This window comes from Balaenoptera musculus, chromosome 14, assembly GCF_009873245.2.
Source record: "Balaenoptera musculus isolate JJ_BM4_2016_0621 chromosome 14, mBalMus1.pri.v3, whole genome shotgun sequence".
Taxonomy (NCBI): Eukaryota; Metazoa; Chordata; class Mammalia; order Artiodactyla; family Balaenopteridae; genus Balaenoptera; species Balaenoptera musculus.
This window is the reverse complement of record NC_045798.1, coordinates 7637267-7653227: the sequence shown is the minus strand read 5'-3', so window position 1 is coordinate 7653227 and position 15961 is coordinate 7637267. Positions and strand designations below refer to the sequence as shown.

Genomic DNA, 15961 nt, shown 5'->3' with positions numbered 1-15961 from the left:
CCCAGACTGATGACAGCAACAGGACAACCCAGATGTCAAAGAACTCTTGACGGGTTACTCAGGGGTTGGAAATCTTTGAGGAAATACTGGTGTTTAGGAAGAGTCCAGGAGGCATAATTCTGGGTCTTCTTTAGCCTTTTGTCACCTTATTGTACTAGAGGACCACTAAGATCTGTTTTCACTGATACTTATCTACATAAGTATTTATATATTTCATACACAATATACAACTTTTTCAACGGGCCAGACTCAAATAGCTTTAAAATTAACACAAAGATTAAAAACACAAACTACATATCTCTAGCAAGGATAAAGTACATAAGATGAAAATAAATAATGTAGTCACTGTTTGTTTAAAAGGATCAATGTGAGAAGCCCATTTAGACACTAAAGGGCTGACACAGCCAGGAAGGGTCAGAAAATTAATTGGCTCCTCAATTCAAATGGTGCTAAAAGGGAGTTGTACTTCCACTGTCTAACTGGCAGAGCCCTTACAGGGCAATTTATAAAGTCAGTGTACCAACAACCTTAAGTGTTCGTTTGAGAATATCACACAATAAGGTGCTGAAGGTAAATAGAAAGTTTTACATCTTTCCATCAAAGACAGAAGTAGAATGTTAAATGATTAAAGACTCAGTTTAGGATGTTTGCCAAATAAAGTCAGAACTGGATGTCAACAGAGAGACATAACCCCTTGAAAAATTATTCTGTGCTCGAAAATTATATGTTATTAACACTTGACGTGTATATGACACAGTACCGAATACAAGTTGCACCCAGAGTTTCGAAGTCTACAGCAGTTTTTAAAAGGAGGTGGAGGGTGCCAAAACCCAACCAAAGCAAAAGGAGCTGGAGCATTAGGCAATTTTTTCAAGATGGAACACTGAGCCATGATGCATCCGCCTGCAGTGATGAGTGCCTTTGTACAGCTCAGTTTGAGTGAAGATTTATTTTCTGTTCCTGTTACTTAGATAAGCAGATAATAAGCAGCCTCCCAAAGTTCCTCCATCTGCAAAATAACTCTTTTTAAAAGGAGGGGAACATGTAAAGCTGAGCTATTCTGCTCATTTATACAAGTTTTGACAAAATTCCTGTGACTTTGTAACTCTAATACCACCAGCTTAGAGATGGGATCTTAAAAGGAACTGAAATTACTAGGCCTGGTTAGTATCTCCCAGAAGAACTTAATAGGTCAGCAGCAGTCAATTATACTAATGTGTAAAAAGGAGCAAATGTGCTTAATATAGCATCATAAAATTTTAGAATCAGAAGAGACCTGCAATCTAGTTCAACTTCCTCATTTTACCACTGAGGAAACTGATTCTAAAAAGTGAAATCACTTGTTAAGGTCACAGTTACTTAAGAGTCTAGGACTTAAACCCCAGTCTCCAGTTTAAAGGCTCCTGACCCTAAACTATACTGATGAATAAAAGTTTCTGATCTGTTATAAACAGCAGTGAGATGAGTGAGTTAATCTCAAGGCAAGTTAAAACTCGTTTCCCTTTCCAGTCTTCACAAAGGAATAAAAGTAAGCATATTTTCGCTTGCCCTGAAACAGCCACACATTGCCCATACCAAAAGCAAACACTTCGCAACTGTTTGTTCTGATCAGGAAAAGGGCACAAAGACAACACAAAGAAGAATCAATGACTTCCTTACTGGGTTTTTTTGCCTCTTTATAAAAATTTTCTTGCTTTTACTTTGCAAATGAGCAAGTTTAATAGTTGCAGGTCGGGAATTCCCCAGCGATCCAGTGACTAGGGCTCGGCCCTCTCAATGCCAGGGCCTGAGTTCAATCCCTGGTCAGGGGACTAAGATCCCACAAGCCACATAGTGTGGCCAAAAAAAAAAAAATAGTTGCAGGTCTTCAGAGCAAATGGAAAAAATAACCACATTTCTGTTTTCACAATACTGAAGGATACTCGGCTACTTCAAATTTATTCGTAAGTCCCTAAGACAGTTTTCCGTACAACCACCCTAGATGCTGTCAAAGGAAACTAGGAATTGTTTCATTTGGATCTTAACACCCAACTTCATTGTTGGTTATTTTTTACCTGTTTAGGTAATCTTCTACACAGACACACAGCAAGTTCTATCAGACCTTAGAAAGAAAGAAACCCCTTTTAATTAAACTGTGGGAAATAAAACTGACAAATACACAAAAGGGCCTGAGGTTTAGCAAGGCGCAAGTTCTGACATGAGGAGCAGGAGGTACTTTCCCATGCTGAATATTTAGCTCCTCATAAATTAAAGTTCTTCAGGGAAAGCTGTTCATTAAAAATGTGCCCTTCAACAGTGGCAAGGCGCTTCTCCTCAAATTAACTTTCTAAAACATGACAGAAAAAAGGTTTTCATTTCCCAGACTTGTAGAAGTGGGGCTTTCCCCCATTCTGACTTAAATGAAAGAAGAAAACTGAGGTGCTGAACCTCGACTTCCTTTAGGGATGGGAGGGCGGGAAGACACAAGGGATTAAGGGAAAGGGAGAGAAGAGTTCTGACACTTAGTTTTACAGACATTAATTCATTTAATAGTCACGACAACTATGTGAAATAGCTATTATCCCCAATTTAGACATGAGAAAACTAAGCTCCAGAAGGTTAAGCAGTTTGTACAAGATCTTCCATAAAAGTAACAGAGCTGGGATTTGCTGTCAGGCAAGGACTGAAGTCTTGCCCTTAACCTTACTTCCGTTAACAGCTCTGCGTTCTCCAAGAGCAGAATGTGCGCCTGTTTTACTGAACTTTGTATCTCCAACATCTGGGCTAGTGCCTTGCACCAGCAGGTGCTCATAAATGCCTGATGAATATATGAATTAAAAGATAACTGGGGGCTTCCCTGGTGGCGCAGTGGTTAAGAATCCGCCTGCCAATGCAGGGGACACGGGTTCAAGCCCTGGTCTGGGAAGATCCCACATGCCGCGGAGCAACTGGGCCCGTGTGCCACTACTGCTGAGCCTGCGCTCTAGAGCCCGCGAGCCACAACTAATGAGCCCACGTGCCACAACTACTGAAGCCCGTGCACCTAGAGCCCATGCTCTGCAACAAGAGAAGCCACCGCAATGAGAAGCCCGTGTGCCGCAGCGAAGAGTAGACCCCACTAGCTGCACCTAGAGAAAGCCCGCACGCAGCAATGAAGACCCAATGCAGCCAAAAATAAATAAATAAATTTATAAAAAAAAAAAAAAAAAAAAAGATAACTGGTAGGACTTCCCTGGTGGCGCAGTGGTTAAGAATCCGCCTGCCAAGGCAGGGGACATGGGTTCGAGCCCTGGTTCAGGAAGATCCCACATACCGCAGAGCAACTAAGCCTGTGCGCCACAACTACTGAGCCTGCGCTCTAGAGCCCTCAAGCCATAACTACTGAGCCCGCGTGCCGCAGCTACTGAAGCCTGCGCGCCTAGAGCCCATGCTCAGCAGCAAGGGAAGCCACTGCAATGAGAAGCCAGCACACCACAACGAAGAGTAGCCCCCGCTCGCCGCAACTAGAGGAAACCCGCGCGCAGCAACAAAGACCCAACACAGCCAAAAATAAATAAATAAATAAAATTAAAAAAACAAAAAAAGATAACCGGTATGCCTTTGTATACCCTTTTAATCCTAAATGGTAACATACTATTTTTCTGCACTTTGCTTTTATACTTAATATTTTGAAGGGAAAAAAAAAAAGATAACTGGGATATTTTCCAAAGAAGCCATACGATGACAACTAAGCACATGAAAAGGTACTCAACATCACTAGCCATCAGGTAAATGCACATCATATCACAATGAGATATCACATTTCATCCTCACTAGGATGCCTGTAATCAAAAACATAATAACAAGTGTTGATGAGGATGTGGGAAAATTGGAATCTCGCTCATTGCTGGCAGTACAACCACTCTGGAAAACAGTTTTTCAGTTCCTCAAAAGGTAGGGTTCCCACATGATACAGCAATTCTATTCCTAGGTGTGTACCTAAGATGAATGAAAACATATGTCCACACAAAAACTAATACACACATGTTCACAGCTGCATTATTCATAACAGGAAAAAGGAGAGACAACCCAAATGTCTATCAGCTGCTGAACAAACAAAATGTGGTATATCCACACAATGGAATGGGATTCAACCATAAAAAGGAATGAAGTAGCATTGATATACGCTACAACATGGATGAAGCTTGAAAACATTTTGCTAAGTGACGTCAGTCACACTGTATGATTCCATTTATATGAAATGTCCAGAATAGGCAAATCTCTAGAGATAGAGAGTAGGGCTTGGGAGAGTACAGAGGAAATGAGGAGTGACTATTAATGGGTACAGGGTTCCTTTCTGGTGTGAAGAAAATATTCTAAAACTGAGTGTGGTGATGGCTGCACAAGTCTGTGCAAAAACGATAACTGGGGGAAAAAAAGATAATTGGTATACACAGAAGTTTTCCTATTCACCACCTACAACCAGATATTTTTGACCAAACAGCATTAAAAAAAACTTGCCAAAAAACTTAATGATTATAAAGTGCTACAGACCAGTAAGAGGGACTCCTCCTCAGGGCAGGGAAGCCTTTGCTTGATACAAACCCAGACGTCTTAGCTCTATTTCCCGTTACCTGCCCTCAAACTTCAGAGCAGTAGACTGTCTGCTACCATCTCAACACACTACCTTTATGCCTTTGCTCAATCCAGCCTAGAATGTCTTCTCTAACCCATCCCTGCCTAGACACCCTCCGTCTCCACCAATGCCAAACACAAGAGCTAATTCCCACTTCGGAAGCTTCCTGAATCCCCTCTCACACACACACACACACCCACGCCAAGAGAACGGACCCTCTTCCAGGGCCCCAGCACGTCTCCGCCTTAGCCGCCACCTGGCCCACAGCTAGCTGTCTCACCTGGTGAGACAGAGTCTTTGCAGCGCTCAACAAATGTTTGATAAATCGGTATTTCTGGGGGTTTCTCCCACCCCACAGGACACTTTCTATGGGTCACATTCATCTGAAAAGCTTTCCTAAAAATGTATATCCATTCGCAAAATAAGCCAGGTGACTCACAGGCAACTAGTGATCCTGGACTAGTCTTCCCTCTGTCTCCTGGGTCTCTTTGGTATTTGAAAGCGCCGATGACTCCCTTAGCACTATGACTGTCACCGAATCCCTACATTAATAGAGCAACCCCAGCAGGTGGACAGGGCAGGCGTTACCCCCACTTGACAGAGCGGGAAGCAGACTGACAGAGGTCAAGCAACTTGCCCAACTTCACATGACTCACGGAGCTGGGGCTGAAGCAAATCCAGGACCTCAAACTTCTCTTTTTTTTTCTTTTTTGGCCGAGCTGCGTGGCACGCGGGATCTCAGTTCCCGGACCAGGGGTGGAACCCGTGCCCCCTGCATTGGAATCGCGGAGTCTTTACCACCGGACCGCCAGGGAAGTCCCTCAAACGTCTTAACAGTAGTTCTGATTCCCCATGTTGGTTTACCCAGAATATTTCCAGTGAAAATATTACCCTTGTAATTACTTCAAAAAAGAAATATAGATCCAGCCATAAATATATTTTTTAAGTATAAAGAAAAAAAGTTTAGAAGGACATACTCTAGAACACTGAAATAATCTTCTCTCAGCAGTAGGATTATGGATAATTTGCTTTTTTCTGTGTTTTTTAATATGTGTGTTTTATATCTTATGCATTGAAACCACATATTATAGGATGACCAATATATGTTATTAAAATGTAAGAGCCCTTGTAAAACTGGTATGTAAGGGGAAAATAAACCTGTGAACCTAAAAAAGTAACAACTTCACTAGAAAAATTTTCTAAAATCTGAATCTGACTCTGATACTAGATTCTCAGTGTCACAACCCAAGCAAGCCACATGTGCCTTACAACAGAAATTAGCAATACACTTTTTTCCAGTCACCCATGTGTGAAAGAAACTTAGTGATAAAAGTTTTCTTTCACTTAAGCTGTAAAAAAAAAAAAAATTACCCTGCCTATAAAGTTTATTTTTCTATAGTGTGGAAAAGAAAAGTCTAAATAGGTTACTTCCTGCCTTACGATATTAGAAGGCAATGTCTCCAGTAAGAAATCATTCTATGGAGGAAACCAGATAAAGACAGAAGGCAGGAGATAAAATGATTTGATTGAAAGATTTTTAGGGAAATTTCCCTAATACCTCTCATTTTTCCTGAGAAGACAGGGAAAAATTATGCCAAATATTTCAGTGCATTACTTGACTAGGAATCTGTAGAATCAGGGAAAAAAAAACTCATTAAAGTTGTCTTCTCTTTTACAACAAACACAAATTTTGGATGATTTGCACCTCCTGAACATCTGGATCTTCAGGCCTTTAACTTCAGAGAAGATACAGTAAATCAAGGACTCCGCAATTTTAAGAGTAAAAAATGGGCAGAGCTAAAACTGGGATCTAATCCAAGCTATACTTAGACATAAGTAAGCAAAGGAGAATACAAATATCAAACTGCTTAATTCAAGTTGGAAGTACAATATATTAGACCTTATGCTTATATAAAACATTAGGGCAGCAAAATGTCTGTCTGTAGTCTCATTGGGATTCTTAAGAGGCAAATGAGAATACAATTCCCCGGGGAAAGAGATATCAGAAAGGGTTTCCAACAGGGATTCTGTAATAGGAGTACTTCTTTTCTAAGATTTTGCAAAGAATACTTTTAAGATTTTGTTGCTGAACCACCATAAGATAGACAATTAAAAAACAGACCCATCCACTGAGCGCTAGTGGAAGCTGTCCTTCTGGAAGTGCCAGATGGAGATAAAAAAAAAAAAAAAAAAAGCTCTTTACTAATTGTGGCCAAGATTCCTTGGTACTTGGTGCCAGGACCAGGATATTAACCCAGATGTCCTAGCCAAATTCAAGGTTGGTTAATTACACTCTGCCAACCCACCCAAAAAAAAAAAAAAAACAAAACTCCTCTGTTCCTCTGATTTGAAATCTGAAGAAGTCACTCTTGAAATTCTTGTACAGCACCATCAGTCAATATGTTTTCCCTTAAAAGTGCATTGTAATTCAAATGCTGATTTAAAGCATATGGATTCCTTGAGTTCCATCTACATGGGAAACATATACTATGTATATTAAAAATATATAAGATGCTATATTAGTTTAAAGCCTCCCTAAACAGTTCTCTAAAAAATTCATATTCAGAGTAATACTGTCACTGCCTTCCAATTAAGATTGAAGAGACTTAAATAAAAGTTTATATTAAACACAGATTTTGAACCATGAAGCTTTTAAGACTAAAAAGGAAGGCTTTACTGCCAGGAGCACAATTCCAGGAAAAAGCTATATTTGCAAATGTCAGTTACAAGGCCTCCCAGGGTTGAGCAAAAATCCTGCATACAAACAGGAAAGTATACACTTAACAGCAAGTCTGAACATCAAGTACTGGTCTGGCCTTTCTGCCAGCCACTTATTTAAGGTTCCATTGCCAACATATTCTGTGCATTGCTTAAAATAATATAAACTAAGTTCAATTTCTAGCTCTGTATTCACTGGCTGTGTGGCCTTTTAGGGAAGTTAGTGAAATTCTTTAAGCCTTACTTCCCCCATCTTTAACTTTTTCTTCATCAAAATCACTAATAACATGGCACAAAATTCTTTACCTTTCACTATTTTAAAATATTCTAATACATATTTTAACGACTACAACCTATATGGCCTTAAATTATCTGTCCCCTCCCAAGCTCCCACCTCAGGACCCTTGCCCTTGCTGTTCCCCCTTCTGAGTATGCTCTTTCCTCTGGGATCTACATTCTCTCACTTCCTCAAGATCTCTATTTAAAAGTCATTGTCTCAGCTAGGTCTCTTCTTACCACCCTATCTAAAATTTCCATTACCCTAACTCTTGTCCCCAAAACTTCATATTCCCCCTTTCCTGATTTATTTTTCCTTACCACGTATCACTCTCCAACATTTTTAATATGGTTACTGTCTGCCTCCCCTACTTGAAGGGGAGTTTCAAGAGAGCAGGGACTTCTGTCTGTTTTATTTACTGCTGTATCACCAGCACCCAGAACAGCACCTGGCACACAGTAGGTGCTCAATAAATATTTGTTGAGTGAATACCAAATGAGACCTAAGTACTGCCCACATATAAGTACACCATAGCCCCCACAAGCTCCCTTTGGGAAGACTCCCATACATTTCAAAATTACTGAAAAGGAGAACTACTGGCTTGCAATGATTAATAAACAACAGTGTCCATTCTTTATATCAGAGAAAAACACTCAACCTCCCACCTCATTTGTACAAGGAAGAGAGGGAAAGAAGCTGATAATTCAGATAAAGTGGAAAATTATATGAGGTGAAAAGTCTCACTTTAGTTAACACTGCACAAAGTTTTCTTTTAATGTTAACAAATATTAAGCCATCTTCCTGTGACTTTACTACAGTACTTTCAGTTTTTTTCTTTAGCTTTAACTTCTATAAAGCCAGTCCTGAAACTTATGGACCTCGTATTTTCAATTAACTAAATAATAAATATTTACTGAGCACATGGGACTCTGCAGAATTCTGTAGAGGGTGCTATAAAGTGAAATACAAGGTCCTTGATAGATAGATAGATATACACACACACACACATTTCATTGAGATATACACACATACACACACACACACACACACACACACATTGGGAACAGAAAATACATCTGTAAAAAACAATGAAGAACATCAGGCAGCCAATATGTGACAAATTCAAAAGTGCCTAACTTTGTATGGAGTGTAAGAGGACCAAGTCATCTCTTACACACCGTGAGTTGGGTTTGGAATCCCAAGAGACAGCACATAAAAGCAAGAGTCAAACATGACTGACTTAATGGGTCACATAGGATGCAACAGACTCAATGTTAGACACTAGGTTAAAAAAAAAAAAATTTAAGGCAAATAAGAGGAGCACCAAATTCTAAACTCCTAAAGAACAGAAACCAGATCTGCCTACGTCATACTGAAGCACAATCAGGAGCTTAAGCAATTGCTGAAAAAAAGAGGGAAGGGCCGATTTTTATCTTTGGACAAAATACCTTCGCAAGGTCCACCCAGTTCGTTTTTTTACCCTTTTGAACAATGCCTAGTGGGAAGCCTAAGCTGTACTTTACCACTTTCTCTGAACCTCAAAAACCTAGGATAAGCTCTTGGCCAAGCAATCACCCACTTTCTTTGCTTTAAAAAGGGCCAGCCTTTTTTGTTATTGAAAAACAAACAACCCAATCCAAAAATGGGCAGAAGACCTAAATAAACATTTCTCCAAAGAAGACATACAGATTGCCAACAAACACATGAAAGAATGCTCAACATCATTAATCATTAGAGAAATGCAAATCAAAACTACAATGAGATATCATCTCACAGCAGTCAGAATGGCCATCATCAAAAAATCTAGAAACAATAAATGCTGGAGAGGGTGTGGAGAAAAGGGAACCCTCTTGCACTGTTGGTGGGAATGTAAATTGATACAGCCACTATGGAGAACAGTATGGAGGTTCCTTAAAAAGCTAAAAACAGAACTACCATACGACCCAGCAATCCCACTACTGGGCATATACCCTGAGAAAACTATAATTCAAAAAGAGTCATGTACCACAATGTTCACTGCAGCTCTATTTACAATAGCCAGGACACGGAAGCAACCTAAGTGTCCATCATCGGATGAATGGATAAAGAAGATGTGGCACATATATACAATGGAATATTACTCAGCTATAAAAAGAAAGGAAATTGAGTTATTTGTAGTGAGGTGGATGGAGTTAGAGTCTGTCATACAGAGTGAAGTCAGTCAGAAAGAGAAAAACAAATACAGTATGCTAACACATATATATGGAATCTAAGAGGGAAAAAAAAAAAAAAAAGGTCATGAAGAACCTAGTGGTAAGACGGGAATAAAGACACAGACCTACTAGAGAATGGACTTGAGGATATGGGGAGGAGGAAAGGTAAGCTGTGACAAAGTGAGAGAGTGGCATGGACATATATACACTACCAAACGTAAAACAGATAGCTAGTGGGAAGCAGCCGCATAGCACAGGGAGATCAGCTCATAGCACAGGGAGATCAGCTCGGTGCTTTGTGATCACCTAGAGGGGTGGGATAGGGAGGGTGGGAAGGAGGGAGATGCAAGAGGGAAGAGATATGGGAACATATGTATATGTATAACTGATTCACTTTGTTATAAAGCAGAAACTAACACACCATTGTAAAGCAATTATACTCCAATAAAGATGTTAAAAAAAAAAAAAAAAAAAAAAGACAGCCTTGGGCTTCCCGGGTGGCACAGTGGTTAAGAATCCGCCTGCCAATGTAGGGGACATGGGTTCGAGCCCTGGTCCGGGAAGATCCCACATGCTGCAGAGCAACTAAGCCTGTGCACCACAACTACTGAGCCCGCGTGCCACAACTAGAAGCCACTGCAGTGAGAAGCCTGCACACTGCGCAGCAACAAAGACCCGATGCAACCAAAAATAAGTTTTTTTAAAAAAGACCCTATAAAAAGGGCCAGCCTTGCTCCTTGCCAGAGAGGCACTATGCTAATTTAATTACTCAGCACCTGGAGTCAGGATACCTGAGCTCAAATCCTGACACCACCACTTATCAGTGGTGACCCTGAGCAAGGTTCCTGACCTTTCTATGCCTCCTCTGTAAAATGGGGATAATAACAGCACCATCACTGGGTTAGGTTAATTAATGAGATAAAACATATAAAAGACTTGCCCGGGACATGAGCACAGGAAGCCCTCAATAAATGTTAATATTTCCAGAGAAAAATGCCCCAAAGCTGAGGAGCCACGTACCTGAGGATTCTTGCAAAAGATTATCATTAAACCCAAAATTCTAACACATTTGGTCTCCGGACTTGTGCATACTATAGGTAACAGTAGTAATTAAAAAAATAAAATAAAATAGAAACCAGTAACACCCACCAGAACCAGAACCATAAGAGCAGCAGCGGTAACACTAATGCTGAGCTCTTACTGGCCAGGCACCATCCTAACCTGAAACAGGAAGAAGGCAAGGCCGCTGAGTCCAACAAAAATAACAACAAAAAGCAGCATTTTCTCCACCCTCCTTCTTAAAAACGGTAATAGGCGCCCGGGTTTTGCTAAAAGCAGGTAACTGAAGATTACAGACTTAACGTGCAATTTCTTCACACCAGAGAGGTGGGGCTGGGAAGGGAGGAGGGAGTGGTGCTCGGCTCCTGCCAGACGGAAAAGCCACATGAAGTGGAGAAACTGCCGAGTTCAGGGTTTCTCCCCAGATCAAAATCAGATTTCTGAAGCACAGGACCTCCAGAGGAGGGGAATGAGAAGGCTCTGCTTTTAAAATAACCTCTGAACAAGTGTCGTCTGTCTTCCGAGCCAATGCCCTGCCGAGGCAGAAGGTTCGGGTTACGGGGCGGCGGTGTTATTTCAGAAATCCCTGTCACCTCTTGTCATCCACCTTCTCCAAGAATCACAGTCCCACTCGGCGGGGGGCGTGGGGCTGGGGGACAAAAGCCACGGCCGGCCAGGCCCCAGGCCAGCAAGGCCAGCCCGCCGGCCGGCGCCCGTCACGGAGGCCACGGCCAGGGTGCCCTCCATTCCGGCTCGCGGGCACCGCGGCCAAGGGCCCGAGCACGCTCAGGTGCCCGCCGGGGCAACAGGTCCCGCCGGGCCTCGGCCCCCCGGCGTCCGCCCCACCCCCACCCCCCCCTTCCGGGGCCGAGGAGAGCGGAGAAGGGTGCCGGGGAGGGAGCGGCGCCTGGGGCGGCGCAGGGGCAAGGAGTCCAAGCTCCATCTTGAGGCGGGCGGAGGAAGGGAAGGCCGGGCTCGGCGCTGACAGGGCCGGCCACTTTTCCGGCTCCGGGCGGAGCACCCCGGGGACCGCCGGCCGCCAGGGCCATCGCCCTGGGGCTCCCTGCGGCCCCTCGGGAGCGGCCCGGCGCGCGGGACTCGGTCCCCCCTCTCGGACGCCGGGCCCGGCCCCCGGCCCCGAGCCGGGCGGGCAGGAGCGGGCCGGGCGGAGAGGGAGGGGAAAGGTGAGGAGGGGACGAGGAAGGGGAGAGGGCCCGCGCCGCGCCCCGCTCACCGCTCGCCGCCGCCGCCTCGGTCGCCGCCAGTCACCGCCACCTGCCCCACTGCAGCAGCAGCAGCAGCAGTAACAGCAGCCGCGCGGCCACCGCCTCCCGCCTCCCGGCTCGTCGGCTCCGGGCGGGGGAGAGCGTGACGCGCCGCCGCGGGGCCGGGCGGGCACGCGCCGCCTGGAGAAGACGCTGCGGCGGCTCCTCCCCGCGCGCTCGGCCGCCGCGCCCACCCCGGCCGACCGCGCGCCCCGAACCTCGCGGCCCGCACCCCGCGGCCGGCGTCGGGCCCGAGCCCCCCACCGCCGCCTCTTTGTCTGCACCCACCGCGGCTCGGGGGCGGCGAACCCCAGACCCCCGGCGCGCCCGCCGTCCGGCCCTCAGACCCTAACGAGGACCGGGATGGGGAGGAAGGTGCCAGGGAAACCCGAGAGGCCTGGACTAAGGGGCTTCTCATCATCTCGGTTTGTTCCCCATTTTCTGAAAGAGTTCCCCAAATTTGCAAGTCACACCCGATAGCTCCATTCAGTCTTGACCACACAGCCTGTTAGTTTGGAGCCGATTTCCCCCCCCCCCCACCAAATCCCCAGGGTGAGAAACCCTTTGAAACAAGCTAGGAGGAGCTGCCCACAGCTGGTTAAGTTTAGGGAGCGTCCTCTCTGCCCTCCTCGCCCTCCAGAGTGAGGGATCCCTGGGGGAGACGCTGAAAGGCGCTGCCTACAGCAAGTGAAGCTTGGGAAGAACCATCTCTGCCCTCCCTTTCCCATCAGGGAAAGAACGAGGGTTAAAAATCCCGTGAAACAAGCCCAGCACTTGCACCGTTAGTTTGAGAAAAGCCTCTTTTATTCGCCCCAGCCGCTTGGACGGAAGCCCTGGTTGATGTCCCGTCCTCCCCCCTCCCCCCAGGGATCTCCTTTAAAAGCTTTTGAAAGGGACTGAAGGGAAGGCAGCAACAGCCTGCTCCGGGCTGGTGCAGCGAGGGCGGCCAGCATTTCACTCCCATGGACCATGGCAACCCCAGAAGCTTGGCAGCTCCTGGGAGGAATTTGCAGCTGTCAGGGATGCCCAGGATTTTGCAGCGACTCAGGGGTGGATAGGGGGCCCGGGGCTTCCTCCTCCTCTCCGGTAGAAGGGAATAATCAGGAGGGTGACCCCTTTGCTGACCTTTATTCAAAGCACCGTGCTGCCTGGACCAACAGGCGTGCACAGAGGAGGGGGAGCAAACGACATTGAAAATGCGTAGAATTCTGAACGAATAAGTAACTTTATCTGCTGGCCCCTCCCCTCGATTCACCTTTTAAGTCACAAAAATTCTGTTTCCTAATTCAACATCGCTTTAGCTTGCAAGTTGCGAGGTCAAAGTGTAGTGGCACCCGGATATCCAGTATCGATATTCCTAATCTGAAAGCCACACCGCACCCTCTCATCTGAAACACTTTTCAGCTCTAGTACACAACCTGTGTAATTACAGATGCCGTAGAAAGAGGCAAAGACCAATGTTAAACGTGGGGGTGCAAATATAAACACTTCCAATGTTCTCTTTTCTACTCATTCTGCCGAGCCTATCTTTATTTCTAAATTACATTTTGTTCCTTATGGACTTTTTTGCATTAATTTTGATTTTTAGAGTATTACATTAAAATAGTATTCTTCTTGACTACTGAGTTTTTAGCACCCACTTAAATTTTGTGACCAAGGCCTAGTCCCTGTCCTACAACCAGGGCATTGACTGTGTTCAGTCCCACGGTGTGGCTGGTGTTAGGACTAAAGAAGTTGCTCAGTCCTATTTCAAAATAAGCATTCACATTCCGTTTTTAGAGCTGAGCCACTGAGCTTTTTAAAATGTATATCTGCTCTAAGAGTATTGGAACAGCTCAATGGAGAAAACTTTGGAAGACAGAGGGAAGTGGCCGAAGTTGAAAGCCAGTAGAGCTCCCAAATCTTCATTTTACAAAGTGGGGAAGTCATTAAATACTTCTTTTTTTTCTTTTTGCTAGGAAAAAAAAAAGGTTTACTCACATCATTAGTGTAACTAATAAGAACAACTACAAATAGTGGTAGACCTGTGTGGAGGGGAAAAGGTAGTGGTGCTTAATCATAACACAAAGTCAATAGATAATGTCTACAGATGATAAATAAATAACAATATAAGTATACTTTTGGAGATATGGAAGTTACCACCTGAAGAACTGAAAGCAAAAAATTAGTGGTCTCTGGGGAACAGGGTTGGGAAGATTGGCAGAACAACGTTGCTTTTCATTATAAACCCTGATGTACTTTTTTTTTTTTTCAATTTGTTTTATTTTTGGCTGTGTTGGGTCTTCGTTGCTGCATGCAGGCTTTTCTCTAGTTGCGGCGAGCGGGTGCTACTCTTCATTGCGGTGAGCGGGCTTCTCATGGTGGTGGCTTCTCTTGTTGCGGAGCGCTGGCTCTAGGCGCGCAGGCTTCAATAGTTGTGGCACGTGGGCTCAGTAGTTGTGGCTTGCAGGCTCTAGAGCGCAGGCTCAGTAGTTGTGGCACACGGGCTTAGTTGCTCTGCGGCATATGGGGTCTTCCCGGACGAGGGATCAAACCCATGTCCCCTGCATTGGCAGGCGGATTCTTAACCACTGCGCCACCAGGGAAGCCCGCACTTTATTTTTAAAAACGTGCATGCGTTACTTTGATTGCTATTTTTTTAAAAAAAAAAAAGGTATTTAAGGTCCTCAAACAAATGAATAGAGAATATTCTCTGCAAAGTGGTGGGTGTTCATAGTTTGTTTCTACGCAGCTCTTTAGCTTCATTCTTTCTCTGATAGTTTTCTGCTGTATAGCAGGTTTATTATTTTGTTTATTACCTGTCTAATTCCATCCCTACTGGCATGTAAGTTTCAAGAGAGAAGGATTGTTGGCTCATTGCTCTAGCTGCATCCCTAGAATACACTTGGTTCATAGTAGATTAATTTTAAAAAGAATGTAGTATAAGACTTCAGGTTCTAAGTAACTGGGGACTTTTTTCCAGTATTTTGTCTCCATTTTTTTAAAGAATAATAGGTGTTCAGTACATAAAATTAAAACAAGCAAACTGAAGAAAACAAAACAGTTATAATCCCATACATCCAGAGAAAATTACTATAAATAATGGTTTTAAATTAACTCATTACTGTTAAAAACATTTTAAATCTTTCACTAAAGGCACAAATAGTTCTTATTGCCATTCAAAAACAACGCTCAGTATAAAATAGTGGTTGGAGAGTACTCTGTAAATTTCTAAAAGGATGTGAGGATTTATAGAGCTTTTAAAATAGAAAATGAAACAAGCTGTCAAGACAAGAACACTCTTTAAATTAAAAGTAAATTCTTTTCTTTTCTGTTTTCTTCTTCTTTTTTTAAGTTCCTGAACCATAACAGATAACAATTAAAAATGTAAATCCTTCAGTTATAAAATAACTGTCATGAGGATATAACATACAATACTGTGACTACAGTTCGTAATACTCTACTGCATATTTGAAAGTTGCTGAGAGAGTAAATCTTAAAAGTCTTCATCACAAGAAAGAAAAATTTTTTGCAACTGTGTCTGGTGACAGATGTTAACTAGCCTTATTGTGGTGATTATTTCACAATATATACAAATATTGAATCATGTTTCACACTTGAAACTAATATAATGTCAATTATACCTCAATAAAAATGTTTAATGTAACTCCTAAGAGACAGTCCATAATTAAAATAATCTTTATAAAGAAGACAAAGGAATTCATTTTCACTATGCTATTTTTAAAATTACATCTACTTTTATTAGCATTGTTTCAGAAACTAGAGTCAAATTAATTTCATTCACTCATCTATCAAATAGTTACTGGCCCCCTGCTGTGTCCCAGGCACTGTTCCAGGTATTGGGAGAGCGCGGCAG

At 43.4% G+C, this 15961-nt stretch overlaps 1 protein-coding gene across 12 annotated transcripts in view; it reads right to left on the bottom strand.

Moving 5' to 3' along the window:
• CLIP1 (CAP-Gly domain containing linker protein 1) overlaps positions 1-12215 on the bottom strand; it is a 125735-nt gene extending 113520 nt beyond the window's left edge. For 10 of the 12 annotated variants that reach the window (XM_036823890.1, XM_036823884.1, XM_036823888.1 and 7 more), the window contains exon 1: positions 12075-12214. The gene's annotated coding sequence lies outside the window, so the exon portion shown is untranslated. Of the gene's footprint in view, positions 1-5033; positions 5078-12074 lie in introns of those variants that run through there. The other 2 variants (XM_036823897.1, XM_036823886.1) reach the window with 2 other exon arrangements.
• Between the last annotated feature and the right edge of the window lie 3746 nt (positions 12216-15961).